Consider the following 11,286-nt stretch of genomic DNA (forward strand, 5'->3'; position numbering starts at 1 on the left):
AAACTCCACACGGATCCCCCCGCCCGCTTTCGGCTCACTGATGAGTCCGGCCTCAGAGGCGCACGGCGAGGGCGCGCTTCTGCCCAGCGGCGCCTGCCCCAACCCCAAGCAGGCAGAAGCACTCACCTGGGGCCTCGCTGCCCTCCCGGCGGCGTCCGGCGCTGGCGACACGGGTGTTTGCATCCGAAAGGGCGCGCGCTCAGCAGCCGGGCTCTCGCGGGCGCTTCGGGACCCAGTGCGCGCAGCTCGGTGCTCGGGGCGGACTGGCGGCGCTCGCTCCGCACCCTCTGCGGCCGGTCGGGCGCGGGCTCCTGCTCCAATCACAGCCCTCTCCGCGGGGCGCGGGGCGCGGGGCCGCTGCCCCGGCCGCGGGCGCCCCCGGCCCGCCGCCTCCGCCTGCTCCAAGGGGCCGGCCGGCTCTCCCGCGCGGCTCAGACGCCAGGTCCGGAGCGAGCGGGAGCGCGCGTCCGGAGCGAGGGCGAGAGGGCGAGCGCCCTAGAGAAGGAAAGAGGGCGCCGGGCTGGGGCGGGAAGGAGCGGAGAAGGTGAGGGTGGTCGGCGGCGACGAATGCCTGCTGTTGGCGCCAGGCGACACCGGCCCGGGAAGCCACCGAGACTTGGGCACCTCCTGGAGACCCAGTGAGGGCTATTGGAAAGGAAGCCGCTCAGCCGCCACGCGCACACACACGCGCGCGCACACACGCGCACCCCTCCTCCAGCGCCCTCCTGACAGATCCGTACAGATGGAGTCCTTCGCAGGGAAATCAAGGGGAGCGGGGAAAGTAGGAGGGGCTGCAGCCCATCCATCTCTCCGCCAGGTATTTGCATCTGAAAGCGCGAAGCTGGAGGAGAGTTTTGAGAATTTTTTTTCAAGCGCCCTCCCCTCCCACCCCCAACCTGTCGTAGAAGCCGTGATCAATTGAGCTCCTGAGGCATGAAGGCAAAGTCATAAAACTAATCAGAACTTACAGTTTTCTTGCGTGATAGTTTTGCCCTTTCAATCTCCTCGGACTGCCCTAGTTCTACTTTCTTTACTTGCAGAAAATTTTCTCCCCTGCTGGGTTCTCTAATGCAAAAGTTCTGAGGTGTATGATTTACGCGCAGGGTGCTAGACCCTCGCGATGTGGGGAAGGGGATCCGGTCTTTGAGAACGCGCTGCAGCCGGTTGAGTTGAGCACGCTTCCCCCTCCTCCCGCTCAGGTGCTTGATTTAACCTGATGGTTAGGTGTTCTGTCGTGAGGGTTAGGAAGGTGAATTCCAAGTACGTTCGTTTTCATTTTTCTTATTCTGTCGGTGGAACTTGCCCTGCTTCTCTTCTCCATCCTTAACAGCGATTCCCTGTATACCAGTTATGAGGGCGTGAGGCTTGTCCGTGTCAGCACCTCCGCTTCTCCGTTCTTTCAAACACACTTGCCCTCCCCATCCAGTCCGTCCTGCCCATTTAGCTTGCATTTTTCCTCTCATGTAGTTAGTATTTAAAACTGAGTTGCATGCTCATAATTCTAACAGCAAATATTTTTGGAACTCCTGCTAAGTTTCAGATATCTAGCAACGCTGTTTACTTAACGTTGCTTCATTTTTAAAGTTCTATCTCCAACCCCAAACCTCCCCAATCCAGGCCTGCTTGGATGGCCATATCGGATTCCGCTTGCACTCAACTGTCATCGCCCAAACTCAGGACGTTCAGAACAGACCTATCTCTTCTTGGATATCACCTTGGATTTCCCCAGTATTCTCTTTTCTGTCAGGGACACTATCATTCTCCAGGTAACCCAGACATTAAACCTTAGCTTCATCTTTGAGACCTTTAACATGTTTTTCTGTATTAAAGTCCTTAATGGGGGCACCTGGGTGGCTCAGTTGGTTAAGCCTCTGCCTTCTGCTCAAGTCCTGATGGGGATCCTGGGATCCAGCCCCACATGAACTCCCTACTCAGCGGGGAAGTTGCTGCTCCCTCTCCCTCTGTGCCAGCCCTCCTCGCTGCCCCCCCCCCCATGGACGCTCTTTCTCTGAAATAAATAAAATCTCTAAAAAAATAAAATAAAATCCTTAGTTATTCTGGCTAATATCCTACAATCTACAATTTTACATTTTTCTGATGGCCTTACATGCAGTCACCTAGCTTTGTCCAATGAACGCATTGCTGGGATGAGATCAATTCTTATAATTGTTCCGGACTAAAAGCTTCAGGAAGACAAAGATTGATATTACATGTGATCGAGACCCGGCACATATTTGGGCCATAGTAAATATCTGTTAAATGAAGAAGCAAATGCTTGTATCTCATCCAGCAATTAATACAAATCTGAGGACACCATGGTATTTGTAAACTGCTCATTGACTGTCTGGCTCTTTCATCTATGAGATCCTATGAGGAAACAAGTACTGCACCATATTTGTTTTAATCAAAGGACCACCCAGAAAGAAAAAAAAAAATTGGAGAACATTTTTTTAAGGTGTTTTTCCACAATTTATCCTTTTCTTATCTTGTGCTTCCCCATAAATATTGATCACAAATTTGCCTTCCATCCTGAACCACGTTTCCACGTGAATTGCCTTCTTTTTAAAAAAATTTCCTTAAACCATAACTTTTACAGGGATTCTAAGAGGGGTAAAATGGGTTCAGTTAACCAGAATACTAGTTCTGGTTCTCACAGTCACAAGACATTCATCCTAGAGGAGGGACTATGTGCTTCTCTACCTGGAGGACAAGATTAAGAATGGGGTGATTCAGATAAGAACTGAGGGACATTGTTTACCTAGGACTTCAAGGATGCCCTCTCTGCAGAGGTGACACTCAAGCTGAGAGCTGATGATGAGAATGAGTGGCATTTGTGAAGATCCGAAGGGAAAATAACCGGGACAGAATAAAAAAGGACAAATCTCTGCAGAAGGCAAGAGTTGGGTGTGTTCGAGAAACCTGGAGTGCTGTAGGAAGGAGAAAGTCAAGATGGAATAAGCTGGAGTGTTGGGCCAGGGACAAATTTGCAGGGCCTTCTAAGTCCCTGAAAGGTGTTTGTTATTTTATTCTCAGGAGGAAGCCCAACATTAGGAATGGCAAATATAACAAGAGCTCCACAGGTTTAGGCTGTGGTCAAGTCTAGGGACAAGACTTGTTTTTTTAGATACTTCTTCCCCCCCCCCCTTTCTTTTCCTATAACTCTGGCTGATTAGAAAACCTAGTTTCCTGAGAAACACAAATAAAAATTTACTATACTAGATAAATCCTAAGGTGCTGCGGAATGTTTAAGATTCCGTGAAATACGAATGTTAAGTCACAACAGCATATGTTCACTTATGAAATTTCATAGGGTTTCCATGTAATTCTCAAATTTATGCTTTAATATTTCAATTCTTATATATAATAATCTTTTTCAAATCCCCTCAGTCGAAGGTTTTATTTCTTCAGTGTCATATAATGCTGTGCACAAATTTGATAAATGTCCCCTTTTCTTCTCTGTTAAAAAAAACTCTCCTGGGACGCCTGGGTGGCTCAGTCAGTTAAGCATTTGACTGTTGATTTTGGCTCAGGTCATGATCTCAGAGTCCTGAGATCAAGCCTTGTGTTGGGCTCCGCACTCAGCAAGGAGTCTGCTTCTCTCCCCCCCCCACTCCCTCTCTTCCTCTCTCGCAAATAAATAAATAAGTCTTTTTTAAAAACCCTCCTTTCAATCCCTGTTTACTCTTGATTAAATCAATTAAATCAGCTGTATGAGAACTATACTTTGGAAAAGGAAAATTTAGAAAAGGTAGAACTCTGCCGTGCTTTCTGTCAGCAGGGGCGGTATTTCCCTACATGTTTTAACTCTCAAAGCAGATTGGGTAAAGTAGGAAAGTTCTGATGAGATTGCTAATTAGGTTATGTTCATATTCATTCCATCCTGAACTTACCCTAAAGCCAAAGATGAGTCTCAAGGATCTTGGAGCTAAGAGAAGAGAGCTAACCTTTGAGAACAAAGTAGTTTTAAAAATCAGGGGCTTTGGTAGGAAAACAGATATGACAGGAGATAAGAAACACCTATCCATATAAGGCAAACTGTCGAAAAGTGGGGCCATTTATAGGGTTGGTTTTTTTTTCAATATAACTTTGTGGATGATAAGGTATATTTTTTAAAGATTTCATTATTTATTTGACACAGAGAGAAAGAGCACAAGCAGGGGAGCAGCAGACAGAGGAGGAGGGAGAAGCAGGCTCCCTGCCAAGCGGGGACCCTGACTCAGGGCTCAATCCCACGACCCAGAGATCATGACCTGAGCCAAAGACAGTCACTTAACTGATGAGCCACCCAGGTGCCCCTAAAATATTTTTTCATTATGTCATGCTTAGCATTTTCCTGAGGATGTCTATGTTCTTCAATTTGTCTAATTAGGCATGCTTCCATCTTCTACAGAATGAAGATCTTAGTAAGAGAGATTCTAGCTCACTATACTCATTTGCTAATTGGGTAATTATTAATTGACCCCCTTCTAGATGATGGGCTACAAAGATGAATTTAAGATGTAGTTCCTATCCTTAGGAACCTTCCAACCTATGGTGAAAATAAGGAGATGCGTCCATCTCCATACACCTTGATAAACATGGGGATGAAGTATAAATAAACATCAAGTGTGGGAGCACATAAAAGTGGCCACATGACAGAAAGTCTTGAACGGGGAGAGAAAATGTTTGGAATGCACCATGAGGGCAATGGGGCTTCACAAGGAGTTTTATGAAGGAGAATCATTATCATAATTTCAGTAGAAAAAGGAAGACCTGGCAGCCTTTTTAAGCCATTCTTGGACGGGAGGTGAGAAAATGTTTAGGAAATTATTCCAGAAATCCAGATAAGAAACATCTTGGCCTGAACTCTACTTGTGGCACTAATGTGTGAAAATCTCTTGGATGTGATCAGAAAATCTATCTATTTCTGTATATCTATCTATCTATCATCTTTGATGATTTCTTGTGACACCAGTTATCAACAAGGGAGCGTAAATGAACACTAAAAGAAGGTGGATGCGAGCCTACAATCAGCATCATGGAATCACCCCCCAGCCACATCCCATTGATGACTGTATCCCTCACAGAGTACTGGACTGGAAGAATCCAAAGTCTGAGCTAATACAATAATTTTGTTGCTTAGGATGTTCGCCAGGGCTCCGTTTCATTATCCAGAAAGTCAGTTTGTTCAAAAGTGAATGCTTGCAGAGCATACTACTCAGTTGAAGGGCCCTGAAGATATTCACAGACAAGAGAACTGCTACGTCAGTACAGAATTATTTAGAAAATGCAAAGAAGTCGTTCCTTAAAGTTTGTCTGTGTGAAGAAGAGGGCATTGGGGCTTACAGAAGCCTCAATCCTTAAGAATGCAGGATGCTGGGCACCTGGGTGGCTCAGTCGGTTAGGCGTCTGCCTTTGGCTCAGCTCATGGTCCCAGGGTTCTAGGATCGAGTCCCGCATCAGGCTCCAGGCTCGGCAAGGAGTCTGCTTCTCCCTCTCCTCCCTGTTTCTGCTATCTCTCGCTGTCTAGGTCTCTCTCAACTAAATAAATAAAATCTTAAAAAAAAAAGAAGAATGCAGAATGCTCGGTGATCCATGGTCAGGAGAGAAGCGAGTGAAAATCTACAGGGACGTTTTCTCTAAGACACTCAGCTTGTGCTGCCCAAGATTCTGCATTGGCCCTGAGATTGCAGGAAGCTAACTCGTCAAGCAAACCACTTACAAGAAACCCACAGAAAGAAAATGGGAACAAAATGACATAGTGGGACCAGAACCCAAAAGTAAAGAATTCACGTTTCCCCTCATCTAAGCAAAAGAGGTGGTCCAGACTATTATTCTAGTTTCCCCCAGATATTCGGGACTTCTTCTCAAGGCTTGAGACTACCTGAGCTGTTGTGAGTCAGTGGTCGTTATTCGAAAGTAGAAATAGAATTTTCTCCTTCTACATGTCAAATTTCTCAGCATTTTCTTTCTGAAGAACAAACTCAAACAGATAAACATCTGATTTGGATTTGGTATTAAATGCCAAAGCAAGGGAACACTTATTTAAATAGCATATGATATTACTGATGTGCAATTGTATCTCTGGGTTCAGAATAGTTGGAACACAAATTACTTTTTAAAAAGCAGCTCAAATCAAAATTGTCAGAAATAATATAGCTAGGCCTGTGCTGTCTCTTGAATTATAGTTGTTCCATAAAAGCTTTCTAAAACCTTTAGAGAAAAAAAGCAACAATGCAAATTTCTGCTGAACATTGCACTATCATTCTCTGATAAGCTATAGAATCTTTTGAAAAATGTGGATTTTCTCAATAAACTCATTTCAAAAATCTTTATTGAGTGCGAGCTGTGTACTAGGTTTAATGCCACAAATTGCAGAAGCCATAAAGGAAAGTAAGGCCACGACCCCACGGAATATTCCAGGCGCATAACTATAAAAAAGGGAGAGATGAGGCTAAACTCTGTAAGAGATCAGAGCTCAGTGAGGTACCAGATTGAAAGGAGGACGATAATAGTTGCTATTGGAGAGTCCTAAAAGCATAAACCAGTATGACGTTTCACTTGGGTCTAGGGTATGACAAGTACAGAGACAGTAGGATATAGCAGAAAATCAGGAGACTATTCACAGGATTTTAAATAATCTCCCAGGAGCGAAGGGATTTAATGGGGGAATTTTTTTTTCAGATAAAATTCGATTTTTATACATAATCCCCTGTTCACCTAGGCAGAAAGAGGGCTCCCTCAGCATGCATTCAGCTGTTACTCTTGTATTTGGGACACTGTTGCTCCTCCCGTGCCCACTGAGCTCCTCTGAGCAACACTAACGTGATTGTTCCCTGCATGGAGATCCCGAGAGCGGGCGTGCCCTGGGTTCTGCAGGTTTTATAGCTGGTGCCACTCAGTTATATTTAGTGCTCTCTTAACACACATAAAATGTGCATGTAGGAATGACCCTACTTCTAGCAGCTGCATGGAGCTACGTGACTTTGAGGCTAAACTCCTGTTCAGAAGGAAAATCCAGGAGGAGAAAATGTGAGCGACTATATACCATAGGAAGAAAGAGGAGATGAAATGAGCCAGTTTCTTCGAAGGTGAATTTTTAAGAAGGCAAGCGTGCTTAATAAAGTATTGAAGAACCACCGCCCTACAAGATACTTAGAGTTAAGAAGAGCAGTAGTCTTTTTATGAACTTGAACTACTTCATGCGCAAAGGAGAAATCGGAAGCCCTCATTGTCTTTGTGAACGGCAAATGGTTCCACTTTCCGCTTTTAGGGCTGAATGATAAAAAATGGATAGAACGAGCATCTCTCCTTTGTTTCACCCCCCATCTAACAAAATGGTTACTCTGAACTCCGATTTAAGGGAGGGCCCCTTCCTGCAAAAGATCAAATAAAGAACGAACTCGATTCAGACTGGCACAATTATCTCAGGACTAACATAATAAAAACAGACTTCATCGACAAAATAAGGCACACCACTTCCTCATGCATTCTTGTGTTTGTGTGAGAATAGTTGGGGTTGAAATGAGTACTCATTATGCCATTTTTATTCGCTAGGGCTTTTCACACTTAATAGTGACAGAAAAAATGTTGTAGTAAGTAACTTAAAGATTTCCTTGCAGATATATCCGTGGATACAAATACTGCTCTGAAAGGGTTAATGAGCCTTGGCAAGCCACTAAATTACCACTAGTCACTGAGGGTAATTGGACTCAATACCTTATGCATGAAATGACCTACATAAGACACCTTTGAAGACATTTAAGCGTATCCCCTTATTTTATCAATGATGAAACTGAAATTCAGGGAGAGAAAGAGATTGCTTCATACTCTTATGGTACATTTCAGGTATGGGAATAAGAATCAAAACCCAGTAATAAAAGCATGCTGATTGTTCCATACTGCTATATCCAAAGCAAGATTGTTAAAGCTCCTAGATATTCGGACTTAATTATTTGATATTTTGCATTTCAAATACCAAGAAGGATTTTTTAAGTTTCATAGCTTTTCTAAACAATAGAAAAATAATTTGGTTGTAACCTTTCTCATGTTTAATATGATATTTCAAAAAAAGATTTATTTATTTGAGAGAGAGAGAGGAAGAGAGAGCAAGAGCCTGCACAAGCAAGGGGAGGGGCAGACGGAGAGGGAGAGAAAGAATCTCAAGCAGACTCCCTGCTGAATGCAGAGCCCTATGTGGGGTGGGATCTCATGCCCCTGAGATTATGACCTAAGCCAAAATCAAGAGACGCTGGCTTAACCGACTAAGTGATCCTGGTGCCCCTTAATGTGATAGTTTTTACAGCTCGGACTGTATTGACTTTATAATTATAAAAATGGAATGTATATTATAATTTTGTTGACATGGCTCTCCATCGCACCTTAAAATTTAACTTAAATACTAATATAAATCATAATTCTTATATTCTTAGGAGAATAAGAATTTAATGAGTCACTTGCTTTAGGGTAAAATGCCTGTATTTTGGAGGACTAAAAAGGCAATGGAATACTTCATGGCAAGGAAGCCATTTGCTTTTTAGAATCCATATTGGTCCACAATTCCGTTCCTTTATCATATGAAATACTAGTTTCCACCCAAAAGTTAACTAATTTAAAAAAAACTAAATAAATTTATTAAAAATATAGCTATGAATAAAAATAGCTTCATGACTTTTTTTTTTTTTTAAGTCTTATTTATTTGACAGAGACAGCCAGCGAGAGAGGGAACACAAGCAGGGGGAGTGGGAGAGGAAGAATCAGGCTCACAGCGGAAGAGCCTGATGTGGGGCTCGATCCCACAACACAGGGATCACACCCTGAGCCAAAGGCAGACGCCTAACGGCTGTGCCACCCATGTGCCCCACTTCATGACTTTGTAGAAAATTATTAGATACCTTTAACCATTCAAGCATTCCCCTATTGATTAAAACAAAATATATATTTCTAAATTTCCAAAAATCAGCTCCTTAGCTGACCTTGAAAATTTGCCTAGATCGAGTCTCCTGTTTGAGTGAATACAAAAAGAAGCAAGACCAGTAATGTTTTAGATGTTTTAATTTGTTTAACCAAGGTGTACCAACTAAGTGGTCCTCTGATTATACCCAGTCTCCACACAAGTTAGGCTCACATAGAGGGGTTTTTTTTGGTTTAGTTTAGTTTTGTTTTGTTTTAATGTATCTTCCAGTATTTGTTATTGGCAGATTATGCATGCAATTCTCGATTTCCAACTTCTCTTTTATATATCAGAATTCTGACCAAGCTAGGCTGTAATTTCTTATTATAAAGTGTGATTGAACTTGAGGACGATTTTTATCTTTTTTTTTTTTTTCAAAATTAATATGAAGGGTCCTAAAACATACAGCAGGTCAATAGAAGTATAGATTTTGGAATTGACTTTGGTTTGTTTGCTTTGTTTGTTTTAAGAAACAGAAGGCTGCAGGAGTTATACACCTAACAGCTGTGTCTTTCCTCACTTATATGAAAGGATGCCATGGTTGGAGTGAACAAAATTGCTTATGAAAAATACCTTGCAAAAAAAAAAATCAGGTTAGTGTTACTATCTAAATTATCTAAATTCAATGCCCAACATTATTGGAGTAAGATGAATACATCAAAATCAAAGGAAAAAATAATCAGTGTGAAATACTCATTTTGGCAAAAAAAAAAAAAAAAAAAAAAAGAGCCTAACAATTGTTCTCTAAACTTTCTGGACATAGTATAAAAATAAATTTAAAAAAAGCTCAGAAGTAACAGATGTGAAAGAATGCAAAGCATAAATTCCTTCACACTCCTGATTAACTGAGTTTAAGATTGAGGTATTGAGAATAAAAGCAAGGAGGGGGAAATGTAACTTTTCTACAGTTCTTTAAGTCCATTAAGCACTATTTGGGAAGGATTTTTTTTTTTTCCTGGCAATTTCATCAGAAAAAAAAAAAAAAGAGGAAGAAAAGTTTCTCCATACTCATTGGGACAGAAGGTACAAAAGGGCTCAACTATGTGGGGAAACATGTCCACATACTCCCTTTACCGGAGAACTTTTATACTACCCTGTCAACAGGAACTCAGTCCCCTTTGGAAACTCATTGTCCTTAGCTAAGACCCTTGTGAAAGGAACAGATGTTGCTAAGATTATACCAGCCTGTCTACTATCTTGTTTCATTTTTAAAGGAAGAATGAGAGAGAGAGAGAGAGAGAGAGAGAGAGAATGAGACGGAGAAAAGAGACCAACCCTTGCTTTAAATCATTGGACCATTTTGCACTTGAGCAAATCTGTTTGCACACGCTCTGCTGGCCCGGCAGAAAGGACTGAGCCTTTTACATTCAGCTTGAGGTCAATCCTAATGTGGTGTTCAGTGGTCCTCACGCCTTTCACATGAAGCAGCTGCCTCTGATTGCCAGAACAAATTGAGGTGATTCAAGCCACCAGCAGGGCATAAGTATAACTCCCATTCACTCAGAAGGGAGGAAAAGCTCAGAACAGACCAACCAGGGTTGCCCACAATGAACCGTAGGATTAGATTTGATACACTGGATATTAAGACATGGTCATATTGAAAAGTAGGCCATAATGACATAAGAAACTACAAGATGTTTATATGAATGACAATAAGGAAAAAACCGTCCTTGGGCATTTATTAAGTTACACCTAATTATCAAACACCTTGTATTTCTGTGTCTTCATGACACCCAAGGAATTCTCACCGTCACTAGATAGATAACAAACCCTTTAGGTGCACATGACACATACAGAAGGCTGAAGACATTTATAAAGAAAAAAAATCCATAAAGCAGGAAGTGATTTTAAACGAAGGGACGGTTAGGCAAGGTTGGACAGATTGTCTCCCAACTTAAGCATAGGAGTAATAAGATGGATCTATTCTAAAAACAGAGAGTAAAGGCAAGTATTGTCAAATAATAACAGAAATTAATTACTAAAATCAGCATAAATTGATTTAAATGGCACTATCATTTTAAATCAGGGCTTTTGAAATGGTTAAAAAAAAGGAACTTTTAAGAGGACATGTTTCAAAGATCTTATATTTACTTTTAAAATAAAATGTCCCTGATCCATTCATTAGGCAAATATTATCTAAGCATAAGTGAGATTCTTTTCTTTTTTGATGGAAGTATATTCCTTAAATTAATATTGTCAATTCCACACTTTTCAGTTTCCAACATTTATTATTGTGTTTAAAGTTCAGAGTAATTATTCCATGAGCCCTATTCAATCCCAGATCTCCCATCTATAGATAGTGGTGAAATTTTTATATGTTAGAACTTTCACCTCAGAATAGTGTTCTTCCTATC

This window comes from Ursus maritimus, unplaced genomic scaffold (genome assembly GCF_017311325.1).
Source record: "Ursus maritimus isolate PB19 unplaced genomic scaffold, ASM1731132v1 scaffold_18, whole genome shotgun sequence".
NCBI lineage: Eukaryota > Metazoa > Chordata > Mammalia > Carnivora > Ursidae > Ursus > Ursus maritimus.